This window comes from Mirounga angustirostris, unplaced genomic scaffold, assembly GCF_029215605.1.
Source record: "Mirounga angustirostris isolate CCGP_5_RB_7025 unplaced genomic scaffold, mMirAng1.0.hap1 SCAF_2, whole genome shotgun sequence".
Classification (NCBI taxonomy): domain Eukaryota; kingdom Metazoa; phylum Chordata; class Mammalia; order Carnivora; family Phocidae; genus Mirounga; species Mirounga angustirostris.
The window spans coordinates 186769006-186793314 of record NW_026991710.1 but is presented as its reverse complement, the minus strand read 5'-3'; the positions used below and the strand labels follow the sequence as shown (position 1 = coordinate 186793314).

At 47.4% G+C, this 24309-nt stretch overlaps 1 pseudogene; it reads right to left on the bottom strand.

Moving 5' to 3' along the window:
* Positions 1–16890: 16890 nt before the first annotated feature.
* Positions 16891–18355, bottom strand: LOC123847846 (elongation factor 1-alpha 1-like; annotated as a pseudogene).
* Positions 18356–24309: the final 5954 nt, after the last annotated feature.

Genomic DNA, 24309 nt, shown 5'->3' with positions numbered 1-24309 from the left:
TCTCTCATAAATAAATAAATAAATAAATAAATAAATAAATAAATAAATTCTTCCAAAAAAATAAGATTCTGGTGAAACCTGGGGCAGGAGGGTATGTAGGAGGACACTGACTTCTAGAGAAAAGTCCAGGATGTGAGAGTGAAAGCCAGGATGGGCCCATGGAACATCTAACTTCTTTCCCTGTGGGTGCCATACCACTGACAGGAAGGACACCATGATTTTATAATTTAGTTCTTAGTGGAAAATGTTCCTTCTCCTATTCTTCCTGGTAATTAAGAATCTGAGGAAGGAACTTGAAACCAAGACTAGAACAGGAAATAGCACAAGAGTTAACACTGGCTAACAAAAGGCCTATCAGCTGAGAAGAAGCCAGCAAGAGGGGCAAAGCCAGGCCAGAAATTGTGCACAATCCTGGTGGCAGGTTCATCTTCTGACCCACCACAAGAGCTAGGGCCTGGCCAGAGGGCTTCAGAGTCTATTTTCACAGGACAAGCTAGGATACAGAATGAAGAAAAATTCAAGATACGCCATGAGAGAAGAGAAGCTCTCTCTCAACAGAAAGAATGGAGGAAAGAAACCTAAATGACAAAGAAAGAAAAAGGGAGAAAAACAGATCTGTGACGTGAGACAGCCATTCTGGGTCCCTGTATTTGTAACAGAAAAAGAAGGAACAGCTACCAAGGAATTTAGGGGTCAAGATAATCCAAGCAAGTATCTACTGAGCACTAGCGAGGTACCAGGAAATGTGTTGGAAACTCAGGATATGAATAGGAGCAGATGTAGTATCTGGAGTTTGTCAGACTTACAAACAAGTGATGATACTATAAGATAATTACTATATTGGAGGTATGATGAAAGGGAAGTGGGAGAGGTATGTCACATATCTCCTTGGTGTCTCTCAGGAGGCATGTCTGAGCAGTTTTTATGGAAGAAAAAGCATTTGCTAGAGGGACAGAGAAGGGAGGGGTGTTCTCAGTAGAGAGCATGACAACCAGGTCAGTGTTACTGGAGCACAGACTGCAAGATTGAGAGCAGCTCAGCAGGGCCTCTGTGAAGGCCTTGGGCACTATGGGAGGGATTTTAGGCTTTGTCCTAGAGCCAGTTGGGAGCCATCGGTAAATTCTGGTGAGGAAAGCAACATCACCTGATTTGTGGAACAGAAAGATCTTTCTGGGAAAACTTCCAAATTCATTCTCCAAGGGCAGCATTACTCTCATACCAAAACCAGACAAAGACACCACACACACACAAAAAAACCCACAAAAAAACCTGTGGGCCAATATCACTGATGAATATAGATGCAAAAATCCTCAACAAATTATTAACAAACCAAATTCAGCAATACATTAAAAGGATCATTCACTAGGTACCTGGGGGGCTGTGAGTTAGGTGTCTGACTCTTTTTTTTTTTTTTTTAAGATTTTATTTATTTATTTGAGAAAGAGAGAATGAGAGGGAGCACATGAGAGAGGGGAGGGTCAAAGGGAGAAGCAGACTCCTTGCCGAGCAGGAAGCCCGATGCGGGACTCGATCCAGGGACTCCAGGATCATGACCTGAGCCGAAAGCAGTCGCCTAACCAACTGAGCCACCCAGGCGCTCCTAGGTGTCCGACTCTTGATTTCAGTTCAGGTCATGATCTCAGGGGTGTGAGATCGACCTCCATGTCAGGCTCCACACTGAGCATGGAGCCTGCTTAAGATTCTCTCTCCCTGCCCCTCTGCCCCTCATCCCTACCCACACACTTGCTCTCTCTCACTGTCCCGCTCTCTAAAAAAAAAAGATCATTCACCATGATCAGGTGGGACTTATTCTAGGGATTCAAGGATGGTTCAATATTTGCAAATCAGTCAATATGATACATCACATTAGCAAGGAAAAATCATATGATCATCTCAATAGATGCAGAAAAAGCATTTGATGAAATACAACATCAATTCAGGATAAACTCTCAACAAAGTGGGTTTAAAGGGAACATACCTCAACATAACAAAAAGGCCATATATGAAAAACCCACAGCTAACATCATACTCAATGGTGAAAAACTGAAAGCTTTTCCTCTAAAATCAGGAACAAGACAAAGATATCCACTCTGACCACTTTTACTCAACATAGCACTAGAAGTCTTAGCCAGAGCAATCAGACAAGAAAAAGAAATAAAAGCCATCCAAATTGGCAAGGAAAAAGTAAAACTGTCTTTATTTGCAGATGACATGATATTATACATCTCCACCAAAAAACTATTAGAACTGATAAATGAATTCAGTAAAGTTGCAGGATACAAAATTAATACCCGGAAATTGGTAACACTTCTATATACCAATAATGAAGAGGCATAAAGACAAATTAGGAAAATAATCCCATTTACAATTGCACCAAAAAGAATAAAATACCTAGGAATAAGTTTAGAGAAAGAGGTGAAAGACCTAGGCTCTGAAAGTTATAAAACACTGATGAAGGAAATTCAAGATGATACAAACAAATAGAAAGATATACCATGCTCACGGATTGGAAGAATTCATATTGTTAAAATATCCAAACTACCCAAAGCAATCTATAGATTCAATGCAGTTCCTATCAAAATATCAATAGCATTTTTCACAGAACTAGAAAGAATAATACTAAAATTTGTATAGAACCACAAAAGACCTCAAATAGCCAAATCTGTATGGTGACAGATGGTGACTACATTCATCAAGGTGAGCACTGAGTTATGTATAGAGTTGTCAATTCACTGTGATGTTCTTGAGAGAGAAGAACAAAGCTAGAAGTATCACAGTCCCAAATTTCAAGACATACTACAACACTGTATAATCAAAACAATATAGAACTGACACAAAAATAGATATAGCTCAAGGGATCAGGATAGAGAGCCCAGAAATAAACCTATGCATATATAGTCAATTAATCTATGAAAAAGGAGGCAAGAATATAAAATGGGGAAAATACAGTCTGTTCAATAAATGGTGCTGGGAAAACTGGACAGCTACATGCAAAAGAATGACCACTTTCTCACACCATCCACAAAAATAAACTCAAAATGGATTAAAGACCTAAATGTGAAACCTGAAACCATAAATTCCTAAAAGAAAACATAGGCAGTAATCTCTTGGACATTGGCCTTAGCAACATACTTATGGATAGGGTCTCCTTATATAAGGGAAACAAAAGCAAAAATAAACTGTTGGGACTACACCAAAATAAAAAGCTTCTGCACAGCAAAAGAAATTATCAACAAAACTAAAAGGCAGCTTACTGAATGGGAGAAGATATTTGCAAATAATATATCTGATAAGAGGTTAATGTCCAAAATATGTAAAGAACTCATACAACCCAACACCAAAGAAACACAACAATCCAATTAAAAAAAGTGCAGAGGACCCGAACAGACATTTTTGCAAAAAAAACATACCGATGGCCAACAGATACATGAAAAGATACTCAATATTACTAATCATCAGGGAAGTGCAGATCAAAACCACAGTGAGCTATCACTTTACTTTAGTCAGAATGGCTAGTATCAGAGAGAGAAGAAACAGTGACGCCTGGGTGGTTCAGTCGGCTAAGCGTCTGCCCTCAGCTCAGGGTCATGATCCCAGGGTCCTGGGATCGAGTCCCACATCAGGCTCCTTGTTCAGTGGGGAGTCTGCTTCTCCCTCTGCCTGCCACTCCCCCTGCTTGTGCGCTCTCTCTCTCTTTCTCTGATAAATAAATAAATAAAATCTTTAAAAAAAAAAAAAGAAGAAACAAGTGTTGGTGAGGATGGAGAGAGAAAGGAACCCTCATGCACTGTTGGTGGGATATATATATATATACACACACATACACACACAATGGAATATCAGTCATAAAAAATGAAATCTTGCATTTGCAACAACCTGGATGAACCTGAAGGGTATTATGCTAAGTGAAATAAGACACTTATTGGAATCTAAAAAACAAACAAAAATAAACAGACTCTTAAATACAGAGAACAAACTGGTGGTTGCCAGAGGGGAAGCGGGTAAGAGGATGGGTGAAATAGGTGATGGAGATTAAGAGGTACAAACTTCCAGTTATAAAATAAAATCATGGAGATGAGAAGTACAGCATAGGGAATATAGTCATTAATACTATAATAACACAGTGTGGCGACAGACGGTGACTATGCTTATCGTGGTGAGCACCGAGTTACGTACAGAATTGCCAGATCACTATGTTGTACACCTGAAACTAGTATGTCATTGTATGTCAATTATACTTCAAGAATAATCTTTTTAGGGGCGCCTGGGTGGCTCAGTTGGTTAAGCGACTGCCTTCGGCTCAGGTCATGGTCCCGGGGTCCTGGGATCAAGTCCCGCGTCGGGCTCCCTGCTCTGCGGGGAGCCTGCTTCTCCCTCTCCCACTCCCCCTGCTTGTGTTCCCTCTCTCGCTGTGTCTCTCTCTGTCAAATAAATAAGTAAAATCTTAAAAAAAAAAAAAAGAATAATCTTTTTAAAAGATCTTTCTAGACCATTTTTGGAGGTTGGCATAGAGGGAGAGAGAATGGAAGCAGAAATGCTTAAAATAAGGCCATTTCATCTGAACAAGGTTTTGGCAGTGGGATGGGGGGATGCGGGGCGGGGGTTGGTGAGGGCTGGTTAAAGGACAGAGGTGAATAGATTTAAGAAAAATCATGAACAGTGCTTGGGAAGTGGGGAAAGGAAGCCCTGCAACAATGCTCCGAACTGTTTGGGCAGCTATGTGTGGTGACAGTTCCCTGACACAAGAAACAGAGGACAGGAATATTGGAATGCATTCATGCATGTTGAGGATGGGTCCAGTCCTGAAATGCCGAGTGTAACTGATCTGCCCAAGCGACATCTAGGTGGAGAGACACATCGGGGTACAGGAGAAAAGTCTCTAGAGAAAAGAGAGAGAGATTTTAGCTTAATGAACCTGTGGGTACAGTTGAAAACATGGTTGTGAGTGAAATCACTCAAGCTGAGTAAGAAGGGTAAGGAAAAAACCTACATAGCAGGGGAGAGAATCCAGGGAACATTCTATATTTAAAGGACTGGCAGAGGTAAAAAGAAAAATCCACAGAGGAGATTGAGGAGAGTTCAGAAATCATAGGAAGACCAGGAGAGCAGTGTCACAAAAACCAAGTGAGGAAGGAGCTTCGAGAAGGAGGGTGTCACCTGCACCAAATGCCAAAAGAAGTCAAATGCCCATCGGATTTGAGCACAAAGACACATAGGACAGTTTGACTGGGGCAGTGAACAAGGAAGCTGAATTTTGGGGGATGGGGGCTGGTTGCAAGTGAAAAGGAAGAAGAGACAGTGATGGAGCCCATTCTTGTTAGGTGCTTGGCTAAGAATTGGAGAGAAAGAGAGCTAGAAAGGAAAACAGAGGCAGGAGAGTTTTTATTGTTGCTGTTTGTTTCAGGACATGGACATTTTGAGTAGGTTTATATGCTAAGGGGAAGGAGCTAGGAAATGGAGATGGATGACACGGAAAAAGAAGGGGTGGCCCATGGAGCAAGTTCCTAGAGGCAGGAAGTGGATGGGATCCAGAAAATAGGGGCCAAGTGAGAGACAGGGGAGGAGAAGCTAGCCCCTGAGAGAAGGAGGGGCTCCTTCTTGCAGGGGTGGGGAGGGGTAAGAAGGAATGTAACCCAGGAGGGGTGTGGGTAGAGAGGAGAGACAGAGAGTTCACCTTAGCAGTAACTACTTTCTTTGTGAAGTAAGACACCAACACATCTCCACCTGATCTCGTCTGATCTCAGAAGCTAAGCAGGGTCGGGCCTGGTTGGTACTTGGATGGGAGACCAAGATATCTCCAGAGAAGAGGGTTGAGCAAGTCTGGAATTACGACCCAGGAGACTAGGACATGGGTGTGAGCACAGCTAAGCAGTCCTCAGGGTACATTCGGGGCTAGATGTCCTCAAAGTAGGGGGTGGGGGAGGACACCCATTCATGCTGCTTTGTGAGTATCCGCATTATTCAGGAGCCCAGTTTAACAGAAGAGAGATATAAAGCTGAATTGACCCCATGCTTGTCGGTCTGCCAAAGGCAAGGGGCCAGGTGCTGGGAGAGCCGGTAAGAGAGGACTTGAATGATGTAGCATGGGAAACAAGTGGGGATAAGCAGGGGCTTGTCATGCCTGGAGAATGTAGGGGAGAACAGTGACGAGAATGGGACAGGTAGCAGGGCTTTTCTTCACAACATTTGCTGCAGTTAACAATGAAGTCCTTATTTGCTTGTTGTTCTCTTGCAGCCGGTACGGGTTCTAAGCGAGGAGGGACCATGTCTCTTTGGCCTGCCCTCCACTGCATCTCAGAGCCTTGCAGAGTCCCTAGAGCATAGCAGGTGCTGATTAAATCTTTGTGGAATGTGGAAGGAGAGAACTGGAAGGTCTAGGAGAGACTGGATGAGGGTCAGAGAGGCACTTGGACTCTCTTGCAGGTGGAATATTCCCCAGGGATAACGGGACCCAAGGTGGAGCAGCTTCGGCTGCGGCTGAAGCAGAGTGGAGAGAGAGAACCGTGGAGGTAAAGAGGTGAACACACACACGCACTGAGCCTCTGGGTCACAGTTATGGTGGTCTGGAAGTGGAACTGTGGAGCTAAGAGAAGGTGGTCGCCTCGTGGCCCCGTGATATGGGAGTCGTGGGACAGAAGAGAATGAGCAACTCAATAGGAAGTGGTCTCTTCGGACAAGAGCAAAAGTGTGACGTGCAGTGGAAAAGGGCAGCATGGAAAATGGTGGTGGGAAAGTCAACAGGGCCACAGTGACCTACCGGGAGGCACAGAGCAGAAGGGAGAAGGGAAAATGAAGGGGTGGAGGTGATGGGAGATGAAGGGGATGACAAGCCAAAATTAACTCGGCTCACATTGCTGACCAGAACTCTATCCAGAAGGGAGCTGAGTGTTGAGATTGATGGGGGAGGCTTGAACAGCTGCTTGCATCTGGCTCTCGTACTGGCTAAAACCAGGAGCAATCGATGGGAGTGGCCACCCAGGCCAATGGGATCACCATGAAGAGAAAGATTCTGTTCGTGGGCACGTCTCAATTTAAGGCAGAAATTAACTGAAAATCAGTTGGGACACAACTGTTTCATCTTTTCAAAATTCCTCTGCAAATACTTTTCCTTCCACACGAGTGTTCTGCATCAGATCCACCTTTGCTATCAGCACATAAATAATCAAGGTCATGGTCTAACCGGTCCAATCACTGCCAACATATGGGTAAAAAGGCGGGAGTCGTAGCATTATTTTTATTAAGACTGGGACCCAATTGGCTGTGAGCATTTTATTCTCATGATTATTCCTTGATTCTCATTGCAGATTATTTTTATTTTTTCTAGATTGATTCTAAGGATTTGTTGTTGTTGTTGTTGTTTTTACCAAAGAATCAGCTTTTGGATTTGGCACCACCTTTTCCTGAATGAATTTCTGCTTTTTAACTGTGTTTCATTTCTTCCTCTTTTCTTTGGCTTCTTTTCTTGTTCTCTACTGTTCAATTTTTTGAGATGAATATTTAATTCACTTCTTTCTCTTTTTTTGATTGATTTAGGTTCCCAGAAATTTTACAATTTCGATTTCTGTATCTTCTTTATGCCAAGAACGTTTAATAAAGTACTTTTTAAATTCTTTTGTGGAAAATTCCAAACATACACAGAAGTAGAGAGAATAGTATAATGAATTCTTATGTACCCGTCACCCAGCTTCAACAAGGGTCAATATCTGACCAATCTTGGCTCGTCCTAACCCCAACCCCAGACATCTTATCAACTCCTCTTTAAATATTTCAATATGTAAATAGAGAGATTTTTAATCTCCCAGTGGAAGAGACATTTTGTTTCTGGCTTTATCATTAACGTCTGATTTCACTGCATGATGATCACTGAATATTTTCTGTATTGTTTATAATCTTGGAATATCTGTAATTCACAAACATCACACAGGCACTTGGGAAGAAGGGATATTCTCTATTTCCAAGATAAGAGTTCAATCTCCAGGATAAAGAAGATGTGGTATATATATATACAATGGAATATTATGCAGCCATCAAAAAATGAAATCTTGCCATTTGCAATGACGTGGATGGAACTAGAGGGTATTATGCTAAGCGAAATAAGTCAATCAGAGAAAGACAAGTATCATGTGATCTCACTGATATGAGGAATTTGAGAAATAAGACAGAGGATCATAGGGGAAGGGAGGGAAAAATGAAACAAGACGAAATCAGAGAGGGAGACAAATCATAAGAGACTCTTAATCTCAGGAAACAAACTGAGGGTTGCTGGAGTGGTGGGGGTGGGAGGGATGGGGTGGCTGGGTGATAGACACTGGGGAGGGTATGTGCTATGGTGAGTGCTGTGAATTGTGTAAGACTGATGAATCACAGACCTGTACCCCTGAAACAAATAATACATTATATGTTAATAAAAATTTAAATTAAATTAAATTAAATTTAAATTTAAAAAAAGAGTTCAATCTCCATCAATCAGCTCTGCCTAACTCTATGTCATGGATTAGAAGTACTAAACGTAGACTTCTCTTGATATCGCTTGTAATTCCTACTTTACAAATGGAGCTGCTAGAGTATTCAGTTTACAAATCCCCCTTGTTATTTTATCTTCTTATAATTACACCTATTAGTATGAGAAAGTGCCTTTTGGGAAGGGGGAGGGCCTGAATTCCATTCCATCTGATACTAAGACTGAGCTCTCTACTTTCCTTCTATTTGTATTTGCTTATTACCCTGTAGCCTGTCCTTGGTTTTCAGTTTTGATCACACGGTTCTTCCAAACACCTTAGACCTTATCATATTAGACCTAAGCAGTCCCATCAGTCAAGGTTTTTAATTGCAAGCAACAGACTCCACTAGAGTGTTTAAACAGAAAATAAATTTGTCGGGCGCCTGGGTTTCTCAGTCGTTAAGCGGCTGCCTTCGGCTCAGGTCATGATCTCAGGGTCCTGCGATCGAGGCCCACATCGGGCTCCCTGCTCAACGGGGAGTCTGCTTCTCCCTCTCCCACTCCCCCTGCCTGTGCTCTCTCTCTCTCAAATAAATAAATGAAGTCTTAAAAAAAAAAATCTATAACCAGATATCCTCCTGATACCACATTGGATGTAGTTGGGGTTTTTAAAAATATTTTATTTATTTATTTGACAGATAGAGACACAGCGAGAGAGGGAACACAAGCAGGTGCGAGGGTGCCTAATGCTCTGAGGACATGCTGCAGGTGCTTTAACACCAGACTGTAGGCTGCCTGAAATAACAGGAGAAGACTGGTATCTTAGAGCAAGATAGGACACATTGAGGAGTTGGAATACTTTTCTTAAAGCCAATGGGAGGCAACTGAAGGCTTTTTTGCATTTTAGAGAGATCGCCCTAGCAACAGTATACATAGAATGGACTGGAGGAGCTTGCTGGTGGCAAGCAGAAAGTCCGGAGGCTATCGCCAAAACCCGAGAGGGAACCCATGGGGCAGTAATGATGGTGTCTGCGGGGGTCCTGAGAGGGACAGCCGGGACAGGCGTCCAGATGGAACCAACAGAACTTAGCGGCTGTGGGAGCAAAGCTAGAGTCACAGATGACCCCCCCCTTTTCCGTGTTCCTTGAGCGACGGAATTCTAAAGCGAGGTTATGAGAAGAGGTGCAAATTTAGGGAAAGAGGGTAGCGTGCTGTTTTGAGTATCCCAAGTTTGGGACAGCTGAGGAGTGATGGAACAAGAATCTGGAAGCCGGGAGATGCCTGATGAGCAGGACTTCTCAACCCTGGGCCCACACCACCAACACCTGGAAAGCTTTGAAAAATAGTGATGCCTGGGCCCTGGGCCCAGAGCTTCTGATGTAGTAACAGCCCTGGGGCGCGATAAAGCAGCGCAGGTGATTCCGATGGGCAGCCAGGGTTGGGACCTTCTGGCACAGAGAGGAGGGTGCAGGGCCTGCAGGGTGGCCCTCCCCTCGCTACCCCTTATGAGCCAGGTGACCATGGGCAGGTCATTAGTCTTTCCCCTCCTGAGTTTCCTCCTCCAGAAAATGAAGATTGTCACACTTCCAAGAACTGAAACTATTAAATCAAATAATACGTGTAAAGTGCCTAACCCCGTTCCCGGGACATGCGACAGCCCAGACAGGGATTCACTGCAGGCCCGAGTCTGGGGAAGGGCAGAACTCTTGGCCAGTGCTCCTGAAGAGATTGGGGCTTTCTGTGTGCTGGGAAGGGAGAGGAGGAATCTCCCCAGCCTGTGACAGACGGACAAGAGGACACCCGCTGTGTGGCTCACAATCTGGTGGCTCACGCCACAGTCTTGGGGACTTACCTCAAGACACGGGAGGCAGCCGAAGGCCTCCCCACTCGAAGCAGGGCACCAGCGGCCAGGACCCCATTCGGGTACCACCCTGGAAGTGCGACACATCCATGCGCTCGCGTGGGCGCTGGGCAAATCTGCAGGAAGCACCGCTGTGTGCCAGGCAGGTGTTCAGGTTCATTCCGTAACCAACATGATGGAGTCCCTACTGCGTGCCAGAGGCCACGCTAAGTTCTGGGGAAATCATAAACCCGAAAGAGATGGTCTGCAGCCCTGCAGCCAACAGGCCCTTCTCGACACCTGTCTCGTCTGTCCCCGCTCCGGCATCCCCACAGCCACTGCCATCGACACCCCGTCATTTCTCTCCTGGGTTTCGGCAGGAGCCCCTCACTCTTTGGCCCATCATTGGTAGCAAGCTCCTCCAGTTCACTTGACACTCAGATTACAGGTTATTTATCAAATAATCACTCAACAACTGTTCAATAACTGTGCAATTACGTGTCACAACACGAGTACACAAGGCCGGGACGATATATTGGGGGCTTCCCTGAGGATGTGCCCTCCAAACTGAGAGAGGCGGGCCGAGGAGACCTCTCCGGCTTGCCCACCCTCCCCGGGGCTCCTCCGTGCCCTGCTTCACAGTCTCCCTCAGCCTCGACTGCCCGGTCGCCTGGGCCCCCACCTGCGCCACTCGACCCCCACCAACCCCAACCCACGTCCTCCTCGGGGTCTCTCCTGCCCGCACCCTGCCCCCCAGCCCCCACTGTCCACCATCGCGGGGCTATCATCGGACCTCTGATTCCTCACTGCGAGGGACACTGCAGGGGGCCGAGCCTCCAGGTCTGTTTCCCACTGGACCCAGCAGCTAACACGATTCTGAGAGTACGGGTCAGGGTTCAGAGAAACAGAACCAACAGGGTGTGTGTGTGTGTGTGTGTGTGTGTGTGTGTGTGTGTGTGTACAAGGGAGGAGGAGAGACAGAGAAAGGTTTGTAAGGCTTTGGCACGTGCAATCATGGAGGCTGACAAGTCCCAGCCTGGCGAGGAGTGGAGAGCCGGAACCAGAGCCCCGGTCTCGTGGCAGGAGGGCTCTGCCAGGAGCCGTGCCCAAACACTGCAGGGAGGGCTGGCTGGGAAGTCATAAAAGGCCCCTTGCAGGAGAACTTACTGCCCTGCAAGCTGCACTTCAGAGAAACCATGTCCCACTCCAGCAGGCAGAAGAAACCCCACTGATGCTGGAAGGCAAAGCATTCAGAAGGGTTCCAAGCCGCTGGTGTCAGGAGCCAGGTACTTGCTCCTCCTCCGGGCAGCGTGGGACCTACCGCAGCCGTGCCGTCACCTCTCGGTCATGTTTCCGATGGGAGCGGTGCGGTGCTAAGCTCCACTTTGCAAGACTTAATCTTAACCTTCCACCTCTTGAGCAAAGAGAAGCAAGTTCACCAAGCTGCCTTTCTTCCTTTTGCCTTCCCTGCTTTCAATATTTATTTGAATACTTTCTCCATGCCAGATCTTAAGGACACAAAGACGACTAAGCCAGGATCCCAAGTTCAGAGAACTCACATTTCAGCCTGGGGCATGGCGGGGCTGTGACAGCGCGCTCCGTGCTGGGCGTACCTGCCCCCTTGCTTACACTTCACATGTGACCGGTCTCCCTGGGCAGCCCTTTGTATGTGCAGACTGCTGTTCACTAATATCCTGCCCACCCCTTCCAGTTTATACAGAAAAATACCGTAGCCAGAGATGAGGCACCCTGGCAAGACGTGGCTGGTATCCAAACAGCAAGTCTAAGGCAGACAGACAAGCCCACGTGGGTCAACACATCTGAGAAGTTGTTGCATCGTTCCAACCACTAGAAGGCACCAGCCAACCCCTGATCGGTCCAAACCTGCCCAGCCCCAGGTCACTGTGTTCCCAGATCCATAATACTAATTAATACTGTTTATCTTTTCTCAAAACGAGTCTTGCAAATCAAGCAAGCTTTAAACTGACCACAAAGACTTTACTCTTGAGCCAATAAGAGGGCAAGGGGCGAGGGAATCAGCTGGCCTAAAACAAAGAAGAAAGGCCACAGATGAGGAATGGATCAGAACCAACGACAAGGCATTTTTTAAAAACCTATGCTCATTATCCCACCCATCTGCCAACAGGTAAGCACAACATAACCTCACGTTACTGACAAGCCATTGTATAACAATGGTATCCAAATAAATGCCAGGTTAGGGACCACTGCATCAGAATCAAAGATACAGATCCAAGGACCACACCATGGGAAATTTTTTTTTTTTTTAAGCAGGCTCACACCCACCACGGAGCCCAACACGGGGCTTGAACTCACGAACCTGAGATTAAGACTTGAGCCGAGATCGAGAGTCACCCAGGCGCCCCAGATATTCCTCTTAATAAGCCTGGAATGGGACCCCCGGATGCGTATTGTCCAAAAGCCTCTGTATAAAAGAGCTTAGGAGCTATTGTTATATAACTGGAGTATCGGAAACGTGGACATCAAGAGTGAGAGAGAAAACTGAATTCAAACATCTGAGGATTGTGGGTAACTTGCACCTTTGGAAGCTGTAAGAGGGAGAATAAATCTACAGGGTCACTGGGCATATTGAGAACTGCCTTCCTGCTTTGTGAAGTAGCAGCTACATTTGGTTGTTGGAAGGTGGGTGTGAGTTATTAGCTGAGAAGCCTTCTTCCGGGACTTCTGATCTCAAAGGGATCAAGGCTACAAGCTGGAAAGGGGACTGGTTGGAGTTAGGTTAGAGTTGGAGTTAGGTTGGCCTCATTTGTAGTCAGCTCTACCATTGGAGTTGGAGTTAGGTTGGCCTCATTTGTAGTCAGCTCTACCATTTAATGGTTTTATGCCCTTGGGTCAAGTGTCCTTGAATTGCCCTTGCCTCTCGTAAAATAAACATGATACTCACCTCATTGTGGGGATTAAATGAGCAAAGATCTGTAAAGCACTTAGTGCAAGGGAGGGGAGGGCTCCTGGCTCTGTGCTGACCATTGTTATTATTAGCCCAGGAGAAAGAGCGGGACACCACCCCCCACTGCCCTCTACAGGGCACCAGTGGCCTAGGCTCTGTGTAGGTCTGTGCAGTACACATAGACCTCATGGCCCCGGCGGGGAGTTCATGGGGAGGACGGTCTTTTCTGGCATGTGGTCTGAATTCATCACCTAAGAGCCTCACAACGCTCCTTTTCTGAGTATCTCCTTCTGGAACCATCTGCACCCTGGCTCCTAGGAATCCTAGCAGCTTTGTGAGCTCTTCTCCTTCCCCTCCGATGACCCCCTTCCTTGTTGGTGGCCTTCTCCCTCTCTCTTTGCCCGTGGGCATCCCCCAGGATTCTGTCCTTGGCCCCCTCCCCTTCTCCTTGAAGCTCTTCTTAAGTGACTTCATCCACTGTCATGGTCGTGGGTCCCTGTACACGGACAATGACCTTTTTATCTCGGACCTGCAGTTTCATATCTTACCCGTCTTCCGGGCACCCAGTTACGGGTGTTCATGAGCTTTAGCGTTTTCAGGCCCCAAATTAAATCAGTCATCTTCTCCTACACCTCCTGCGCCATAACCATGCCCCCCTTACATTGTCCTCTTATTGCTAATCTCAGTGGGGTCACCGTGTAGTCAATTGCCCAAACCGGAAATCCAGCAATGATCTTCCCCATTCTTCTCCTGCCACGTTGAATCCTTCCCCAGGTCCTGCTGATTTTCTCTCTCCCTGATGTTCAGCCATCTCTAACTCTCATGCAGGACCTCGGCATCTTTACCTCAACCTGTGACAGAAGTTAAACTGCTTTGTGCCAAGCCTGCCCCCCATCCATGACTCATTCCCTCCCTCCATCCTCCTCGCAATTCCTGGTCTAGTAAGACTACATTGTGGTTTCCCCAAAACCAGAAAGCCATTCCATGCCCTTGTGCCTCTCTGTGCCGCCCCCTTTACAACTGAGAGCACTCCTCCCACCTGGCTTTGCTCGGCTACCTCTTACTCACTGTGGTGGGTTGAATGATGGCTTCTCAAAAGTTATGTCCATCCAGACTTGAGGTTGTTCCATTATTTGGCAAAAGGGTCTTTGCACATGTAATTAAGTTAAGGATCTCGAGATGAGATCGTCCTGGATTATCCAGGTGGGCTCTAAGTCCAAGGACAAATAGGACAAATGTCCTTATAATGTCACGCGGACAGCCATGTGAAGACAGAGGCAGAGACCGGAATTCTGCTGCCCCAAACAATGGACTGCCTGCGCCACACAGAGCTGGAAAAGCCAAGGAACCAAATCTCCCCCAGAGTCTTCAGAGGGCCCACGGCCCCGCTGACACCTCCCTTCTGGATTCTAGCTTCCAAAACTTAAGAAAATTCATTTCCATTGTTTGAAGTTACCACGTTTGTGGCAGCCCTAGGAAACGATACACTCAGTTACCGTTGAGAACTCAGTTCACTCATCATCTCCTCCAGGAAGTCCTCCCTGAGCTCCTCTCACCACCTGCCTCCTGCTAGCTTGTGTCAGATTCCCTTCCCGGGTCTGCCTCGCTCAGTAAACTCCTGAAAGGCAGCGACGGGGTTCTGATCCCCATGGTCACATGAGGTGTCAGCACTGTTCCAGGAAGATAGCAGGTGCTCCCTACCAGGATTAACCCATGAGGAGGTCAGCCCCTGCACACCTCCCAGGGGCCAGGTGTTGTGGCAGGAACTTCACAAATGTGACCTCACTGAGTCATCTCGATAAGCCTAGGAAGTGGGTTATCAACTCTGCTTCATGGATGCAGAAACTGAGGTGCAGCGGCTTGCCCGGAACCTTCGCACAGGCAGAGTTAGGATTCACATCCAGATCTCCTTGAATCACAGGTCCTGGTGAGCGTGAGCACGGCATTGCCAAAAGACCTGTGGCCAATTAGAAGAAGGATGCTGGAGAAGGGTGGGGAAAAGAAAGACTGAGTCTTAGTTAGCTAGGTTTGAGACAGAGCAATTGCACGTGTGTGTGTGTGTGTGTGCACCATAACAAAGGCATGGATTATAAACTAACTCACAATGCAGCATAAATATATCAGAGTATCTTTAATCCTGAGGCCTGGGAGCAAGGAGTCCTGTGATGGAAAAGGGATAAGAAAGGACGAAGAGGGAGAAGGGAAAAGGGAAGGAAGACAGGAAGGAGGAGGGGTAGCTCTGCTAAGTTTGGAAACAGAGCATGCTTTTCTTTTCTCCACCACCCCACTCCCTCTGGCCCACCCCTTGGCCCCTTCTAGCCGCCTGGCTCTCAGGGCCTCAGTGCAGATGCTGTCTGAGCTCCCGCTATGGCACTTCACCAGGGACGGGAGGCTAAATAACGGCCCCCCAAAGACATCCATGTCCTAATCCCTGGAGCCGGAGAATGTTACAAATGTCACCCGCCTAAAAAAGGACTTTGCATATTTGATTAAGCCAAGAATCCTAAGGTAGGGAGACTGACCAGGTGGGTCTGAAATACAGCCACAAGTATCCTTCGGAGAGAGGGGCAGGTGGGGAAGAGAAGGTGGTCTGACCCTGGAGGCACAGATTGGGGTAATGCAAACACAAGCCCAGGAGTGTTGGAGCCATGAAGCTGGAAAGGCTTCCGATCCTAGAAGCAGATCCCGCTTTAGGCCCTCCAGAGGGAGCGTGGCCCTGCTGACACTGATCTCCGCCCCTGTGCTACTGATTTCAGACTTTTGGTCTCCAGGCTGCGAGAGAATAAATTTCTCTTGTTTTTTAAGTGTATGGTAATTTGTTTATGGTGATTTGTTACAGAAGCCACGGGAAGGGAATACACCAGGTCTTCCAAAATTATACTCAATTTCAATCAAAACTTATTTTCTTGACAGCACCCTTTAATTTGGTGTTAGAGGGCCAAAATCAAGTTGTACCAATTCACGCTAAGGAGAGTCCCTAATGCTCTAAGAGGTGATGAAATTTTTAAAGGAGGGGATTTAAAATTCCTCAAATTCTTTTTTTTTTTTCCTCATTAAACTTTTGTTTTAATGAGTCTCAAAATTCTGTGACAGATTTTTGGTCAAATCATTTCCATTAAAAAGGACTGATCTTTGGGGGCGCCTGGGTGGCTCAGTTGGTTAAGCAACTGCCTTCGGCTCAGGTCATGGTCCTGGAGTCCCTGGATCGAGTCCCGCATCGGGCTCCCTGCTCAGCAGGGAGTCTGCTTCTCCTCTGACCCTCCCCCTCTCATGCTCTCTCTCTCACGTAAATAAATAAAATCCTAAAAAAAAAAAAAAAAAGGACTGATTTTTAAAAACTAATAACTTAAAACTGCCACACACACAGAAACACAAATGGTCCACAAAACATTCTCCTTTCCTTCTGAAGGTTTTACAATGCATTGTTATCACTAACCAGTCTTTTACTATTCAACTTAAATGGCCAATGACGTTGGAGGGGCGTCTAGGTGGCTCAGTCGATGAGCGTCTGCCTTGGGCTCAGGTCATGATCCCAGAGTCCTGGGATCAAGCCCCGCATCAGGTTCCCTGCTCGGCGGGAAGCCTGCTTCTCCCTCTCCCACTACCCCCCTGCTTGTGTTCACTCTCTCGCTGTGTCTCTCTCTGTCAAATAAATAAAATCTTTAAAAAAAAAAAAATGGCCAATTGACACAAACAGTTCTGAGACCGTTCTTCCACCACTCATTAAGAGTGGGTGGCAGGTATTGGGGCTAATATTCACTTAGCCTTCTGAGCTTTCTGGGCAGACTTGGTGACCTTGTCTGCTCCAGCTGACTTCTTGTCCACTGCTTTGACGACACCCACAGCAATCGTCTGTCTCATGTCACGAACAGCAATCCGGCCCAGAGCAGGAGAGTCAGAGAAGCTCTCAACACACACAGGCTTGCCAGGAACCACATCAATGATGGCAGCATCACCAGGTTTCAAGAACCTGGGACCATCTTGCAGCTTTTCTCCAGAACGATGATCTATCTTCTCCTTCGGCTCAGCAAACTTGCAAGCAATGTGAGCTGCGTGACCATCCAGCCAAGGTGCATATCCAGCACTGATCTGGCCTGGATGGTTCAGGATAATCACCTGAGCTGGGAAGCCAGCTGCTTCCTGGGTGGGTCATTTTTGCTGTCACCAGCCACACTGCCACGACGAACATCTTTGACAGATACGTTCTTGACATTGAAGCCCACACTGTCCCCAGGAAGAGCCTCCCTCAAAGTTTCATGGTGCATTTCCAAGGACTTTACTTCAGTTGTAACATTGACTGGAGCAAAGGTGACCACCATGCCGGGTTTAAGAACACCAGTCTTCACTCGGTCCACAGGGACAGCACCAACACCACCCATTTTGTAGACGTCCTGAGAGGCAGATGCCAGGGCTTGTCAGTTGGATGAGTTGGTGGCAGAAATGCAATCCAGAGCTTCGAGCAGTGTGGTTCCAGTGGCAACCCCATCTTTATGGGTGACTTTCCATCCCTCGAACCAAGACATGTTAGCATTTGGCTCCAGCATGTTGTCACCATTCCAATCAGAAATTGGCACAAATGCTAACTGTGTCAGGGTTGTAGCCAATTTTCTTAATGTAGGTGCTGACTTCCTTAACGATTTCCTCATGTCTCTCCTGGCTGTAGGATAGCTCAGTGGAATCCCTTTTGTGAACACCAACAATTAGTTGTTTCACACCCAGTGTGGAAGCCAGAAGGGCTTGCTCACGGGTCTGCCCGTTCTTGGAGATACCTGCTTCAAATTCACCAACACCAGCAGCAACCATCAGGACAGCACAGTCAGCCTGAGATGTGCCTGTAATCATGTTTTTGATAAAGTTTCCGTGTCCTGGGGCATCAATAATGAATGGTCACATAGTACTTGCTGGTCTCGAATGTCCACAGGGAGATATCAATGGGGATACCACGTTCACATTCGGCCTTTAGTCTATCCGAGACCCAGGCATACTTGAAGGAGCCCTTGCCCATCTCAGCAGCCTCCTTCTCAAATTTTTCGATAGTTCTTTTGCTGATCCCACCACATTGGTCGATCAGATGACCAACAGAGGTAGACTTGCCCAAATCTACGTGTCCAGTGACGACAATGTTGATGTGATTATTTTCCTTTCCCATTTTGGTTTAGGTTGAGCTGTGGTTTTCATGACACCTGTGTTCTGGCTGCAAACCCACTGCGAAAAAGCTAAAATTCCTCAAATTCATGTCTCATTGGTAAGATTAATGTAAAGAAATAGAGTGGACTGAAACTGTAATCAGTGGGGTACAAACTGGGGGACGGGGGGCAACAAACAGGCAAATTACAAATGAGGGTCTGCCCTTAAGGGCTCTCCCTTAGTAGGGTGCTTCTTTTGACACGTGAGAACTTACAGATTCTTCAAACACCCTACATTTGTTCTCAGCGGCTGCGATGTCATCCCGTCCAATGCTTGGCACACAGTGAATGCTGGATCTGGTGGTGAATGAGTGAAGGGGACAGGGAGGAAGGGGAGGAGCTGGGCTGTCATCTGCAGGCAAGGATGGGACCAGGTGACCCACCCTCAGACCTCAGGGTTACAGCCCATACAATGGAACTGTTATTAACATTCCTATAATGTACATTTCTCCCCAACCTGAATCTTTTCCCCAAGTTCTCGGTCATGTATTGTAATTTACAATAATTTCTTATTTTCAGTAGCATATACCTCTAGTTTTCTGTGCAAATTTACCCCGTAGAGCACATGAAATCTTCATGCTATAGAAAGAGCCAACGCTATGAGCCAAAACTCTTCAGGGATAACTTCTGGATGGCCACCCAAGTTAACCAAGAGTGAAAAGCTATAATTATCAACCCAAAAGAAAGCCAGTTGCCTAGAATAATCAAAGTCCATAAGGGACACCATTCAAGGCATCTGCAACATACTTTCCTAAGCAATGTTAACATCAAAATATGGACAGCAACAGCCTCATCTCTCCTGCAATCTCCCTAAAATTACTATTTCTCAGTAGTTATATTTATACTCCCCCCAGTTCTTGGACTTCTTTTTAAAGTCCAAAAATAAATAGTAAAATAGGACAACATGGGGTCCTGTGAGAGACTGCCTATTGAATTAGCTGGAGCATGGATGCTAAAATAATCCTCAGGGCTCCACTCCCAGTTTTTGCTTCATTCAACAAAACAATGTTGAAAAACTACATTTGAGAGCATCTATTACTTTCAAGTACTACACAGACAAGTAGGAAATAAATCATTGCATATAGGAGACAGTACTTAAGGGAAGTACTGCAAATGCTCTATAGAATATTTGGACAAGCAGAGCTACAAAGCCCCCTTTGTTCGTCGGAAGCCTTTCAATCTATGCAATTAATTCGTACCACCTAGGATAGCCTGGAAGTCTCCTCTACCTTTGCTCTCCCGCTGCCACCCGCCCAGGGTGGCCGTTCCTACCTGGGATTTGCCCATCAAATGGTGGCCTCCAACTTCAGCTAGAGCAGTGCTTCTGAACTCTGAAGGACACTGGAGTCCACAGAGGATCTTGTTCAAATGCAGATTCTGATTCAGTTAGGTCAGGGGCGGAGCCTGAGGTTCTGCATTCCTAATGAGCTCCCAGGTGGTGAGGACAGGGCCAGTCTGAGAAGTCCATTGGAGTAGCAAGGGATTAGAGCACTTTGTTTTTTCCTTAAAACAAAACAAACCAACTTCTGAAGGTGTCAGATTCTAGCAGCAGGCGTGACGTGTCAAGATTTCCATAAGGGTAGAGAAGCTGAAAAGCATTTGGATAAAGGGTGGTGCTAAGTAGCAAGTGTGGTTTCAGAGGGGCTGCTCCGTTCAGCAAAGACTGTCAGGTACTGTCCCTGCCACATACTTCTGTTGATCCCATCACTGAGTTGAGAATACTACTGGTGATCAGAGGGGGGCGGTGAGGAATCGGGGATGCTGAGTAAGTAAGCTAAAGGCCAGAGAATTGGCCAGCCCAAGAGGCTACCCAATGCACGTCTGCTAGAATAGGCATCGGGAGTGACCGTTGTGTTGAGGCTACTGGACTGGGGCCATCAATAGAATATTTTCTCCTTTCTTAGAGTACCAGCCCATGGGCCATGTCCTTTTCTGCTGGGTATTCCCAGCTTCTGGCTCCTATCAGGGCTCACAACATGCTGTCATTACAGGACTTGTGAGAAGTAGGAGCACATAAAGGAGGCTCAAGGATGCAGCTGATGCCTCGGACAACAGTCACGCCAGCCAAAGGCAGCAGGATGTCCCCGACCAGACTCTCCTGCACAGTAACAGAGACGACACTGGAGCAGTCAGCCTGGAGGTTAGCAAATCCACCGACAGGGGAACACTTTGAGGAAGCAGCCTACCGGCAGTATCAGCTCTCCTGCTTGCCCCTCAAACTCTCCCGCAGTACAAGGGTGTGCTGGATGGGACGGTCTTTAGGCTTCTCTCACAGGAACGATCCCGCTGTCCCACATTCCGTGATGCCACTTGCTTCAGAAAGAGCCTAGGAATTCGACTCCCTTCAGCCCTTGTCTTGCTGGTACCTCACATTTTCTCACTTGATTAAATCCCCAGTCCCATTAATGAAACTAGAAAAGCTGCTCTGTGTATTCGAGGTGAGTGTTGGAGGGAGAGATTTGAAATCACCCAGAATACTTTGTCTTAGAGCAATTTGGCTGAAATTACCAAATACTCACTATATTTTCCTCATTCTATTCATTTCCTCTTCCCCTTCCCAAATCCATAAATCCTCAGTTTCTAGAATTGGGGAGAAACCCCAAAGAATCCATCTTTTCAGTGTTTGGAAGCTACAGATCAACTCTATAAAGAAAAAAAAAGCAATATTCACAACCATAACATACATAGTCGGCTTGTGATTGCGGTATTCTCCAACAAAGGTCTTCAGATACTAGGAGTCTTAAGTGCAGACTAATATTTAATTAGCATTGCCTAATTTCTAAGTAGTCTTCCTAGTTTTGCTTTGAGGCTAGTGTTTGAATCATTTGAAATGACTCTGATATCAAGAAGCTTCTGCATTTAGAGGCTTTTTCAGTCTCCCACACACAGAGAGGACCCCACTGGCCAGCAAGCCCCAGGTGATGTCACCTGCAAGAGGGGGCATCTACCGCCCCAATCATTTGTTCCAGTTTGGGTCAATTTAACAAACCTCAGGAGAAAGTACTGTGGCCTTTTCAGGAGAGGGAAGCTTTCTTAGAGATGAAACAAACAAACAAACAAACAAACATGAAATGAATGAAAATATCACACAAGGGCGCAGACCCCACAAAACACTACCACATGAGAGCCACTGCAGAAGAGATTTCTGGGCAAAATGAAGCTATGAATTGAGTACTTCAATCTTATTTTAGGTGCCTTGCTTATATTTACTTAGTTCATTTCAGTGGCCACCTTGTGACCTAGTAAGTACACTCATTGTTTCCATTTTACAGAAGAGGACACTGAGGCCCAGCCCAAAGTCTGGCCCGGCTGGTGAGGGGGGCGGGGAGCTGGGATGTGAACGCCTGTTGGGCTCCAGCACCCACAGTTCATGACTCTGCTTGGTTCTGGGTGGGAACTAGGTCAAGATCAGGGAACACTTTATCACCATCCTGCCGAGGAGGATTCAAGGGAAGATGGCCATGAGGGTCCTGGTGCCCCACTTTTTGGGATGTGCGATTGGAGCCTTCCGGCTGGGACTGAATACAGTCCTTGCCTCACTGGAACCAGGTGGGGCGTTCCCCCTCTCCCAGAAAGGGCTGCAGCCGCTGGAGGACATGGTGAGCAAGCCTGGGAGTTCATGGTGAGGAAGCAAGTGCCTGCTCCCCACCCCCACTCTCCACCCACCTACCTACTATGAACCCCGGCCAAGCCACACGTGGGTACTTACAGCCCTGGGCAGGCCCCGGAGCCCAGCTCAGGGAGCAAACACGAAAAATTCAAGTTTGCATGGAATGAAATTTGGCCGGCGGAAGGTGCCTGCAGCTGGTGGTTAACACCAGCAGTAAGAGGATCAACGCCTAGTCCAGGGCTTAAAAGGGGAGGGTGGGGTGAGAAGCGTGCGCACTCCCTTTTACCCATTCACGTTAGTTAATTTGGATGATAAGGGTTCGTGTTTAATCCCTTTGTGTGCGGGTGAATATACTGAAATGGACAACCCCTGAGAGGGCACCCGCGGCTGGCAGAGCGACCTGCGGGAGGGTGCAGGTCGTGTCCAATCTGGCGTGATGTAGAAAAGAAACGTCCTGACCAGACCGAAAGCAAGACGGAGAGGGACAGCCTAGGGGTGCGTGGTGCCCACCGAGCCGCACACCTCCCAGGCCACGGCGGGTGGGCTGCTCTCTTCCCCAAGGCCCAGCACCCCAGGCCCGCCTCTGCGCCCTAGGAGCCCCCTAGGTCCCACCAGCGAGCGGGGCTCCTCCTTAGCCACCTCTGCCGAGGACAAACGACACCCAAAGGGAGAGTCCGGGCCCTGCCACGGCCCATTACAGTAGAGAGAATTTAGGCGAGGTGGGGGGGGTTAGAAAAGGAGGGAAAGATATCTAAGGAGAGGTCTCGGTTGTTCTCAGATGGAACAGATCAGAAAAAGGTGAGAGCTCAGTGGCTCTAGAGCAGGTTGTAAAACAAAAACCATTTTTATAGTTTCCATCTGCAAGAAAGCTCACACTCCACCTATACCCCGCACGCCCGGAGCCCCCGGAGTGCGGGACCGAGGCAGCAAACGGGAGCGAGCCCTGCGGGTGGGGGAGGAGGCCCCCCGGCCGCTAGCCAGGCTGCCCGCAGGGGCGCAGGAGGCGGCGAGAGTTCCCAGCCGCCGCCGCCCCCCTCCTTCCCCTCGGGCCCGTCCAGCAAATTTCTTCCCTGGTTTCTGTTCGTGCCTTCCCTCCCTCCTCCTCCCCCGATATATTCGCTCTCTAAAACCATAAAAAAGAGATCAACTTCCCTAACTTCACGGAGCCCTTTTCAGTGACAAATATTGATGCCCAAAGTGTCTGCGCTCTCCCGCCCCCAAACGTTAAGAAAAGGCGCCCGCGAAAGGGGGACATAAAAAGTTAACAATGCTGTGAAAATATGTTTGCAGAAAATAGACAATCGTTGGATTAAACGTATTCAAGTATGAAATAATGCCTTTTTGTGTCAAAACTTGGGCGATGGGCGGGTACAAAAGTTCCCTGTGGCAGCTACTTGCTCCCTTTGTGAGCCGTGCGCTTTGGCGTCTCCACTTGGGCGCATTACTCAGAGCACTCTAAGCGCGATTGTTTCTCCCTTTCTAATGACATTTACCGGATCAAAACATGCTGTTAATTCGATCAGAAGGCTTCACCCTCCCTGACAAAGCCACAATAATTTCTCCTGAAGTTTGTTAAATTGACCAAAATTAGGCAAATGAATAGGGGTCTGTAGGCGCCCCCTCTCGCAGGTGACGTCGTATAATGCTCGCCTGGGCCAGCTGCATTCCCCCTTTTCTTCTCGGCCCACTCTTCTCCGTGTTGCCCCCCAATCCTCCCAACCCCCCCCCGCTCACTCTCTCTCTCTCTCTCTCTCTCTCTCTCTCTCTCTCTCACACACACACACACACACACACACACATGCCTGCCTGTCTCTCCTCCCCCACCCTCTGGCATTATTAAAATTTAGCCCAATGAAACTATTCATACTTTTCAATGGACATTTTCGTATAGGATAATAGGCTACAAATTGAGCCTCTTCCCCCCGCGAAGAGAGAGCCCGAGGGGGGAGAAAAGAAAGCAAGCGACGTGGTCAGGAGTAGGGGGGAGCGTCGCGTGCCAAAGACCGGAGGGAGGGGCGAGGCGAGGCGGGAGCCTCGTGTGCCAGCCGCAGCCCCACACCTGCCGGGATGTCCGGACAAATAAAGCGGTGTAAACAAAAAGGGGGGAGATGGACGTGTCACCAAGTCGTGTGAGAAAAGCCTGGGAACAAACGGGGCGCCTCCGTCTCCAAGAGCTCTCCCTTGAACCCGGCGGAACAGCCTATTAAAGGCTTACTTAATTACTTTAATGACTCTGGACAGGCTTTAAAACGCACTCGGCGCTGGGACTGCGGGCTTGCTGGGATTTGTAAACAGGCAATCGTGTGA